Source organism: Moschus berezovskii, chromosome X (genome assembly GCF_049115385.1).
Source record: "Moschus berezovskii isolate FMDL1 chromosome X, NW_MosBer_1.0, whole genome shotgun sequence".
NCBI lineage: Eukaryota > Metazoa > Chordata > Mammalia > Artiodactyla > Moschidae > Moschus > Moschus berezovskii.
The window spans coordinates 56,229,957-56,242,052 of NC_142488.1; the positions used below are offsets into that span (position 1 = coordinate 56,229,957).

Here is a 12,096-nt window from a genome sequence, read left to right on the forward strand (position 1 = left end):
AGTCGGACACGACTGAGCGAATGAACTGAACTGAACTGATATTTGCACTTAGTAGACAAAGACTTCAGAACAGCTATTATAAATAAAATAAACTATGTTTAGAGAATTAAAGGTAAGTATGATGGCAACAATTTATCAAATAAAGAATATCCATGAGGAAAGATAGTTATTTTTTAAAGTACCAAATGAAAATTTTGGAGCCAAAAAGTACAACTGAAATGAAAATTTCACTGTAGGATACCAACAGAAGACTTGACCTGGTAGAAAAAAAAAATCAGTGAATTTGAAGATAGACCAAAGAAGAATGAAGAAAAATTAAGACAGCACCAGAGACCTATAGGACAACATCAAATGTACCAATATACATACAACAGGAGCCTCAGAAAGAGAATAGAATGAATAAGGAAGAAAAAATATTTGAAAAATTATGTCCACTAACTTTGTAAATTTGATGAAAAACATTAACCTACTCATCCAACAAGCTCAACAAACTCTAAGAAGGGAAAACCCAAACAGACCCACACCTTTTAAATACACCATAGTTAAATTGCTGAAAGAGGAAAAACCAGGAAAAAAACAATATCAAGAAAAAACAATATCACAGAAAAAATGAACCACAATGAAATTAAAGCTAACGTCATCAGAAGCAATGCAGAGTAGAAGGCAATGGAATAATATTAAAAGTGCTGAAAGAAAAACACTGTCAATCAGTAACTATATAAAGTTTTGTGCTTCCAAACAAAGGCAAAATATTATCTCTGCCTATTCATGCCATTGTAGTTTCAGGGAAAGTTGTATGGGAAGCCAGGATTTTCATGCCTGCCCTGAAGTAATGAGACTGCATCTCCTTGTAATGCCAGCAGACACCTAGATACTCTGCAAGGAACCTGGACTTCCACACCCAGCAGTAAGAAAGATTCTACCCAGGAGTGTCAGTGGAGGCCACATGGAAAGCAGCAATGAGACCCTGATCCCTTCCTAGCCAGGGCAGTGTCTGCAGAGGCTTAGTGGTTAATATTAACTCCCATCTCTACCCAGCAGTAATGAGGTACTCCCATCCAGAGTATCAACAGAGGCTATGGGGTAACTGGGACTTTGACCACAACCTGGTTGTAATGAAGTAATACTCCCTTTTTGCTATCTGCACAGTGTCTCATACCATAATACCAAAAAGTGAGGGATGCAATGGAAAATCACTCATAATACTAGGAATGAGGTAAGTTGAACGAAGAAAAATAATCAACAGATGCCAACATCAAGATGATACAGATGTTAAAACTGTCTGACAAGAATTTTAAAGCATCTACCATAAAAATGCTTCCATTATGAACACACTTGAAACAAGTGAAAAAGATAGAGACTCTAAGCATAAGCAAAGAAACAAAGTGAAGTCGCTCAGTCATGTCCAACGCTTTGCGACCCCATGGACGGTACCCCACCAGGCTCCTCTGTCCATGGGATTCTCCAGGCAAGAATACTGGAGTGGGTTTCCATTTCCTTCTCCAGGAGATCTTCCCGACCCAGGGATTGAACCCAGGTCTCCCGCATTGTAGGCAGACGCTTTACCATCTGAGCCAAGATATAGATACAAACCAAACAAATTTTATAACTGAAAAATACAGATTGTGGAGAAATTGAACCTCTTCTGGGCATTTATCCACATTAAATGTGTAAATTGTATCTCGATAAAACTATGACCAAAAAAGAAAAATACAATAACTGAATTTAAAAAAAAAACTCACAGGACTCACTATCGCTGCTGCGGAGCGGAGCCGAGCCCATCAGATCAAGGAGCACGGTAACCGGGAGGGCTGGGTCTATGGTCGCTCCGTGGGCTGCTCAGCCAGATGGTGCTTTTTTTTTTAATCAGGGCAAGCTGTGTCCCATGGCAGGGAACTTTTGACAGAGCTCACACTATTTGCAGTGGATTTTGGATAAACAAGATCTGTTGAAGGAACGTCAAAAGGATTTCAAGTTTCTCTCAGAAGAAAAGTATTTAAAATTACAGATGTTTTTTACAAGTGTTATCCAAGCATTAGGTGAACATCTTAAGTTATTGCCACTGCTACGGTTTATTTCAAGAGATTCTATGTAAGGTATTATCTGAAAAGTATAGATCCTGTATTAGTGGCTCCTACCTATGTGCTTTTGGCCTCCAAAGTAGAGGAATTTGGAGTAGTCTCAAATACAAGATTGATTTTTGCTGCTACTTCTGTTTTGAAAACTAGATTTTCATATGCCTTTCCAAAGGAATTTCCTAATAAGATGAACCGTATATTAGAATGTGAATTCTGTCTTTTAGAATTAATGGATTGTTGTTTGATAGTGTATCATCCTTATAGACCTTTGCTCCAGTATGTGCAGGACATGGGCCAAGAAGTCATTTTGCTTCGCCTTGCATGGAGGATAGTGAACGATACCTACAGAAGGAATCTTTGCCTACTGTATCCTCCTTTCATGATAGCTTTAGCTTGCCAGCATATAGCCTGTGTTCTACAGCAGAAAGATGCCAGACAGTGGTTTGCTAAGCTTTCTGTGGATATGGAGAAGATTTTGGAAATAATCAGGGTTATTTTAAAACTGTATGAGCAGTGGAAAATTTTTGATGAGAGAAAAGAGATGGCAACTATTCTTAGTAAGATACCGAAACCAAAACCTTCTCCAAACAGTGAAGGAAAACAGGGTCCAAATGGAAGTCAGAACTCTAGCTACAGCCAATCTTAAAACATTCTGAAGAATTTCATAGTGAACCAGTTGGAAATAAACCACTTGACAGATTTCAGTAATGTCTTCAATGGAACACAAGTGAATAACTTGTTTCTGTCAAGCATGTTGGGAAGTGATTTTATTTTTGCAAAATGTTTTTCTTACCTAATTTGATTCTAGTACTTAATTGATTAAAATCCATTGTTTATGAAAGTTTGGAAAAGTTCTAAGGGGACCTACAGAGAGACATACATAGCTTTTGAAAATTAATAACTTCTGATTAGTAAAAATTTTCTTAATTTGGATAATAGAGATTGTAGCTTTTTATTAAGCCAGAAAATATGAAGCATAATTTGTTTAAAATTTTCTTTGGTCACTGAATGACCAAAAAAGGAAATAAGTCAAATATATGAGGATTTTTTCCCCCTGCTTAAGTTGAACTTTAAAACTGTATTTAAGGAATCAAATCTTATGAAGTCCTGGAAGGTTTTGGTGGTGATGATGATAATTTCAGGAAAATTAATCAATTACGTATGATTTTAAAGTATATTTTATTCAGTAGTTTTGATGTCTTTCCATGGAGGATACTAGCCCAACCTAGCAGAAAAGTGCAATATGTACAGCATACTTTGACATTTTAAAAGTTATACTCCATAACCATTTTGAAATCCTGGGCAAACATTTTTAAAAATTGCATTTAATTCAGTTAATCAGGCATTTTGAAAGCTAATTAATTGGAGAAAAACTGTAATATGGTTGAAATTTGATAACATTTTAATGTTATTTTTACTGTGAAGTTTTTCATGTGATATACAAACCCTAGTTTATTTTTGTGTCTTAGTGTGGACTTACAGGGCTTCCCTGATAGTTCAGTTGGTAAAGAATCTGCCTGCAATGCAGGAGACACCAGTTCGATTCCTAGGTCGGGAACAGATTCACTACAGGAATCCTGAGTCAGGAACACAATCAGTTTCAGGCCAGTTAGATACTGGCTGTTCTTAATTCTCATCTGAGTGTAGGACTTCAGACGAAATGTTACATCAGTGGGACCTTGCTGTCTGTGGAAGTTATTAAATTACATGATTGTTTTCTTCAGACTTGAAGGAGAGTGATAAATAAAATTTGGAGTCATAGAATATTGATGTACAATTTAAGGATTAAAATTTTTCATAAATCAACTGTGAAAATGGATTATTAAATGTTGACTTCCTAGTATAAAACTGCAAGGATAAAAGTAAATTCTCCAGCTTAAAAAAGAAAAAACAATGGATGGGGTCAAAAACACAATGGAGAGGACAGAAGAAAGAATCAGTAAACCCAAAAATAGAACATCAGAAAATACCCAATCTGAAAACAGGGAAAAAAATAGATTAAAAACAATGAGTAGAGCCTCAGGAACTAATAGAACTCCAGCATTTGTGTCATCAAAGTCCTGGAAGAAGAGGTGAAAGAGGGAAGGCCTGAAAAACTAAACACAAAAATTCTTGAAAGCAAAGAGAGAGAAACAATACTTTATATACATAGGGAAACAATTTGGATGACAGTGAATCTCATCAGAAAACATGGGGACCAGAAGGAATTGGCATAGCATTTTTAAAGTGATGAAGTAAAAGAAATGTCAACCAACTAGTCTTTAACCAGCAAAAAATATCCTTTAGGAATAAAAGGGAAATCAAGACATTCTCAGATGAAAAAAATCTAAGAAAATTTGTCACCAGCAGACCTATTTTGAAAATATGGCTAAAGGAAATCCTTGTAACACAAAAGTAATGAATAAAAAAAAGAAATCTTGGAGCACAGGAATGGAAGTCAGAACAACTGAAGGAGTAAAAACAGGATAAATAGATTTGACATCTCTTGAGTTTTCTAAATCATGTTTGGTGGTTGAAGCAAAAATTATAACATTGCTTGATGCGGTTTTCAGTATGTGTAGAGGAAATACTTAATATTGTAAAAGGAGGAATCTAAAGAAACAAACGGAGATAAGGACTTTACATTTTACTCTACTGGCAAAGTAGGGAAAAAGCATGGTACATACACACAATGGAATATTATTTAGCCATAAAAAGGAATAAAATGCAAATAAATGTTAAAACATGGATGAATGAACCTTGGAAACATGACAAGTGAAAGACACTAGATACAAAAGGTCACATATCACATGTTTTCATTTATATGAACTGTCTAGAATATGCATCTCTGTAGAAACAGGAAATAAATTTGTGCTTGCTTAGGGCTGGAGTGGAATGAAGACTGGGCACAAGAGTTCAATTTGGGGTGTTGAAAATGTTTTAAAATTAAATTGTAGTGATGTTGCACAACTCTGTGAATTACTAAAAACCATTGAATTGTACACTTCAAATTATGGATTTTATGGCATGTGAATTATATCTCAAAAAGGGTGTTTTTAAAAACATTGCAAACTTAAGTGTAAAACATAACACTACACAACTTTTAGAATAAAACACAAGAAAAATTCTTTGGGAGCTAGGCTTGTGAAGACGTAACACCAAAAGCATAATCCAAAAAGAAAAATAATAACTTGAATTTCAAAAATTAAAAACTTTTGCTCTGTAGAATACTCCATTAAAAGGACAAAAAGAGAGATGGAGAAAATATTTGCAAACCATATAAATTACAAAGGATTTGTATCAAGAAAGTCTAAAGAACTCTGAAAACTGAAAAGTTTAAAAAAATATCTAATTAGAAAATGAGCAAAGGATGTGAAAAGACATTTCACCAGAGATGATATACGAATGACAAACAAGCACAGGACAAAATGTTCCACATCTTAAGCTATCAGGGAAATGCAAACTAAAGCCACAATGAGATATTAACACACACCTATTAGGATGGCTAAAAAATTTTTTTTAAATAGTGACAACACCAAATGCTAGCTTCCCTGGTAGCTCAGATGGTAAAGAGTCTGCCTGCAATGTGGGAGGCCCAGGTTCGATGCCTGGGTCAGGAAGATCCCCTGGAGAAGGAAATGGCAACCTACTCCAGTATTCTTACTTGGAAAATCCCATGGACGGAGGAGCCTGACGGGCTTGGCAGGCTACAGTCCATGGGGTCGCAAAAAGTCAGACACGACTGAGCAACTAACACTTTCACTTTCAACACCAAATGCTAGAGGGTACAGATAAACTGGGTCATTCATATATTGCTGGTGGGACTATAAAATAATACAGCCACTCTGGAAACACAGTTTGGCAGTTTCTTAAATAAGTTGAACATATACTACCATGCAATCCAACAATTGTATCCCTGGACATTTATCCTAGAGTCATGAAAACTTAAATCTACACAAAAACCTGTATGCAATTGCTCATAGCAGCCTTATTGGTTATAGCCAAAAATAGAAAACAATGTAAATGTCCCTCAATAGGTGAATGAGTGTTGTTGTTGTTGTTCAGTTGCTCGGTCGTGTCTGACTCTTTGCTACCCCATGGACTGCAGCACACCAGGCTCCTTTGTCCTCACTATCTCCCTGAGTTTGCTCAGATTCATGTCCATTGAATCAGTGATGCTATCTAACCATCTCATCCTCTGTCACCCCCTTCTGCTTTTGCCTTCAATCTTTCCTAGCATCAGAATCTTTCCCAATGAGTTGACTCTTCCCATCATGTGGCCAAAGTACTAGATCTTCAATTTCGGCAACAGTCCTTCCAATGAATATTCAGGGTTAATTTCCTTTAGGATTGACTGGTTTGATCTCCTTGTTGTCCAAGGGACTCTATGAGTCTTCTCCAGCACCACAGTTCGAAAGCATCAATTCTTCAGTGCTCAGCCTTCTTTATGGTCCAACTCACATATCCATACATGACTACTGGGAAAACCATTGCCTTGACTAGATGGACCTTTGTCGACAAAGTGGTGTCTCTGCTTTTTATACTGTCTAGGTTTGTCATAGCTTTTCTTCCAAGGAGTGTCTTAATTTCATGGCTGCAGTCACCATCCGCAGTGATTTTGGAGCCCAAGAAAATAAAATCTGTCACTGCTTCCACTTTTTCCCCTTCTATTTGCCATGAAATGATGGGACCGGATACCATGATCTTAGTTTTCTGAAAACTTTTTTTCTGAAAAAGTGAAGGGTTAACACACTGTAATACATCTAGACCAGAGAATACTCAACAACAAAAGGAAGGAAGTATTGATACCAGCAACAACTTGGATGGATCTCAGGGGCATTACGTTGAGTATATAATTCCATTTATAAGACATTCTCAAAATGAAAAAAAATTATAGAAATGGAAAACAGTGTAGTGGTTGCCAGGAGTTAAGAGATATTAGGGAGAGAGGTGGCTGTGACTGGGAAAGGGTGGCATGAGGCAGATAATTTCAGCAAGAGGATATTTCTGTATCCTGATTGTAGTAGAGGTTATTGAATCTGCACATGTAATAAAATAGCATAGAACTATATACACACATCATACTGATGTCAGTTTCCTCTGTTTGATATCGTACTATAGTTACATAAGATTTAACCATTGCAGGAAACTGAGTGAAAGTGCACAAGACCTCTCTTTGCTATTTTTGCAAATTCTAGTAAATCTATAATTGTTTTAAAATTTAAAAAATTTAACAAAGACAAAATACATTTCTAGAGAAACAGAGACTAAGAGAATTCTTTGCTGGGTGATCTGGCTTACAAGAAAACATAAAAGAAGTTTTAGAATTTTATTTTATACTTTATTATTTTGAGGCCATGTTATTGAGTACATACAGGCCCTGGATTATAATTTTCTGGTTAATTCTTCATGTTCTGTTATATATATGTACCTTAATTAGACCCATCCTCCATTGATGGACATTTCGGTTGTTTCTAATATTTCTCTAATATACACAATGCTGCTATGCAATACATAATAGTGCTAATATACCTATAGGATAAGAATTGGAATTTCCGGGTCAAAGAGTTACATGTGCTGTAAAGTTGTTAAAGATGTTCTAAATGAAAAAGTTCTGGAGATGGATAGTGGTGATGGTTGTAGAACAATGTGAATGTACTTAATGCCACTGAAGTACATTTAAAAATAGTTAAAATGGTAAATTTTATGTATATTTTACCTCAATAAAATAAAATGTTAACATTAAATATATATATATGTATGTATGTATATATATATATATATATCCCTGGACTTCCCTGGTGGCTCAGTGGTAAAAGAATCCTCCTCCTACCAATGCAGGAGACATGGGTTCTATCCCTGGTTGGGGAAGATCCCACATGCTGCGGAGCAATTAAGCCTGTTCACAACAACTACTGAGGCCATGTGCTGCAACTGCTGAAGCTCACATGCCATAAAGCCCATGCTCCACAAAAAGAGAAGTCACTGCAATGAGAAGCCTGCACACCGCAGCTAGAGAGTAGCCATCACTCAACACAACTAGAGAAAAACCCACTCAGCAACGAAGACCCAACACAGCCAAAAATAAAGTGTGTGTGTGTGTGTGTATATACATATATGTATATATGTTGGTGGGTGTGTGTGTGTGAATGCTAAGTGGCTTCAGTTGTGTCTGACTCTTTGCAATCCTGTGGACTGTAGCCCGCCAGGCTTCTCTGTCCACGGGATTTCACAGGCAATAATACTGGAGTGAGTTCCACATCTCCTTCTCAAGGGCATCTTTCCAACCCAGTCACCTTTGTAAAAATACTTCTAAGAAGGACTCATCTTTCTTTATCTACTTGCATCTGAAACATTGTGGCAAACATGATTTCTCACAGATTCTATGATAAAGCTAGTGAAATCTGTACCCAAGCATATTAATAAATGCTTCTTTAGTAGACTGACTTCAGGTGTAGCAAGCATTTGAAGTGAAGTCTGTCAGTCGTGTCCGACTCTTTGTGACCCCGTGGACTGTAGCCTACTAGGCTCCTCTGTCTGTGGGATTTTTGAGGCAAGAGTGCTGGAGTGGGTTGCCATTTCCTTCTCCAAGGAAGCTCCAGCAAGAATTTAGTGAGCATCTATTATAAAATGGAAACAGTGACAGATTTTATTTTCTTGGGCTTCAAAGTCACTGTGGATGGTGACTGCAGCCATAAAATTAAGACACTTGTTCCCTGGAAGGAAATCTATGACAAACCTGGACAGCGTGTTAAAAAGCAGAGACATCATTTTGCTGACATATGTTCATATAGTCAAAGCTATTGTTTTTCCAGTAGTCATGTAGGGATGTAAGAGTTGGACCATAAAGAAGGCTGAGCACATAAGAATTGATGCTTTCGAACTGGTGGTACTGGGGAAGACTCTTGAAAGTCCCTTGAACAGCAAGATCAAACCAGTCAATCCTAAAGGAAATTAACCCTGACTATTCATTGGAAGGACTGTTGCTGAGGCTCCAATCCTTTGGCCACCTGATACGAAGAGCTGACTCATTGGAAAAGACCCTGATACTGGGAAAGGTTGAGGGCATGAGTAGGAGGGGGTGACAGAGGATGAGATGGTTGGAGGGCATCACTGACTCAATGGACATGAGTTTGGGCAAACTAGGAGACAGTTAAAGACAAGGAAGCCTAGTGTACTGCAGTCCATGGGGTCGCAAACAATCAGATATGACTTACCGACTGAACAAGAAGAAGAAGAAAACTAACACTATCAATTTTATATGAATTATCACCTTATGCCTACGTAAAGACAAACTAGTATCTACATGTATTTTACACATTCATGATATATGTTTTTCTTAATTTTTTTCAATATTTCTAGTCTACATGTTCCATCTTCAAGTTTTTTCAAGTTGTTGCAAACCTCCAAAAATTCTTTGAATATATTGTTTTGAATATATTTATAGGACCTATGCAGATCAAACCATAACCCTGTTGTTCAAGGGCCAACTGCATTGTTGTTCAAGGGCCCTTACAATGTTTCTGGTCTTTTCCAGACTGATAGATGAAAGAGAATTTCATATCTTTATCTTACATTTCTCTATTATGATTTAGAATGAACACATTTTCATGTATTTGAAAGTGATTTGTATATCTGTGAATTGTCTCTGTCTAGTTTCTTTTAAATTATTGGCCTTTTATATTGATCTATAAGAGCTTTTTACATATTGAGTAAACTAGCTATTGATTGTATCTCTTGAAATTGTTTCTTTGCATTTCTCATTTGACATTATGGCTTTTTAAGTTAATCATGACCCGCCTCTTGAGAAACCTGTATGCAGGTCAGGAAGCAGCAGATAGAACTGGACATGGAACAACAGACTGGTTCCAAACAGGAAAAGGAGTACGTCAAGGTTGTATATTGTCACCCTGCTTGTTTAGCTTATATGCAGAGTACATCATGAGAAACGCTGGGCTGGAAGAAGCACAAGCCAGAATCAAGATTGCTGGGAGAAATATCAGTAACCTCGGATATGCAGATGACACCACCCTTATGGCAGAAAGTAAAGAAGAACTAAAGAGCCTCTTGATGAAAGTGAAAGAGGAGAGTGAAAAAGTTGGCTTAAAGCTCAACGTTCAGAAAACAAAGATCTTGGCATCTGGTCCCATCACCTCATGGCAAATAGATGGGGAAACAGTGGCTGACTATTCTTTTGAGCTCCCAAATCACTGCAGATGGTGATTGCAGCCATGAAATTAAAAGACACTTACTCCTTGGAAGGAAAGTTATGACCAACCTAGACAGCATATTCAAAAGCAGAGACATTACTTTGCCAACAAAGGTCCGTCTAGTCAAGGCTATGGTTTATCCAGTAGTCATGTCTGGATTTGATAGTTGGACTATAATGAAAGCTGATCGCCGAAGAATTGATGCTTTTGAACTGTGGTGTTGGAGAAGACTCTTGAGAGTCCCTTGGACTGCAAGGAGATCCAACCCGTCCATCCTAAAGGAGATCAGTCCTGGGTGTTCATTGGAAGGATTGATGTTGAAGCTGAAACTCCAATACTTTAGCCACTGATGTGAAGAACTGACTCATTTGAAAAGACCCTGATGCTGGGAAAGATTGAGGGCAGGAGGAGAAGGGGACGACAGAGGATGAGATGGTTGGATGGCATCACCGACTCAATGGAGATGAGTTTGGGTAAATTCTGTGAGTTGGTGATGGACAGGGAGGCCTGGCATGCTGCAGTTCATGAGGTCGCAAAGAGTTGAACACAACTGAGCAACTGAACTGAACTGCATGTATTAATTTTATGTACACGATGTACCAATATATTCTCTCATGACCTGATAATTTTGTTATGATTAGAAAGGACTTCACTCTAAGAAAATAATAAAGGAAAGATTCTTTCAATTTTTTCTTCTAGCGTGCTCTTAGTTTTATTTTTACATTTAAATCTTTAACCCATCTGGAACTCATTTTAGTGTAGGAAGTGAAGGAGAGTTCTAATTTTATAGTTTCCTGCTGAGTGCCATGAAATATTTGCTTCTGATAAATTGGTACGATTTTCCCTCATAAACAATACAAATTACACAACCAATGAAAGAAACTTTCACATACTGAGGTATAGAGAAGTCATTCTGGTTTATACATAAGTTAACTTGAATTTTATGCTAACTAATACAGCTTGTTTGTGGCCTATCAAACTTACATTGTACATCTGCTTCAATTATTAAAGAAAAGGGCACATTGACCAGAAGTAAAGAATATCCAGATAAGATAAAGACTAAATGCCTCCCTTCCTGGGATGCCAGTGCTGGGACTCCTTCAATGATAAGACTCCCTTCCCAGGTGCCAAGAAAATACAAACTTGCTGTGTACATGCTGATCTGTTTATTTTTTACAAACTTTGAAGAAAGTATCCCTGACTTGTTTGATGTTCTTTGTTCTGACAAGATATAAAACTGGGCTGAAAACCATGCTGCTCCAGAGCAATTCCTCAGAGTTATCTGAGAGAGATTGCCTTCCAGGCTATCGTCCTCAATTTGGCTCAAATAAAACTCTTTTCTATTCCTGTTATAGATTGTTTATTGTTTATTGATTATTTTCATCAACATAGCTGACCATTTTTGCTACAGCTGTAAGAAAATCAGAGACAAATTCACTGCTACACATAGATGTGAATTTCATGCCTATGTCCCAGTTTTCTCTGATGTTAATATTTTGCTTGCTTTGTGTTTTCCGTGACCCTACCTTTACTTTTCAATTTAATGGGATGTATTTTTGCCAGGTTCCAAATATCCAGTGGAAAATAAAGTAGGTGGTGAATGAGCAACTGCACTATAACTCATCTGAGTTTCAGTCACTTCTTGCTCTTCTTGGGTAAAGGCAAAGGCAGAGATCTCTAAGTCAGACCTGTGGGAGGTTACAGGATAGAAGGTTGGATGGGAGGAAGAGAAAATAGAGATATGAGAGCCTCATATCTCCCAGAAGCCTGAAAATACTCACCCGTAGGCTAGGTAACAGGTTGCAAGTTAAAGCCAAGGAGGCCCACGT

At 37.3% G+C, this 12,096-nt stretch overlaps 1 pseudogene; it reads left to right on the plus strand.

The window, feature by feature from the left end:
* Window positions 1-1,873: 1,873 nt before the first annotated feature.
* LOC129535045 (cyclin-C pseudogene) lies at window positions 1,874-2,724 on the plus strand (annotated as a pseudogene).
* The last annotated feature ends 9,372 nt before the right edge of the window (window positions 2,725-12,096 follow it).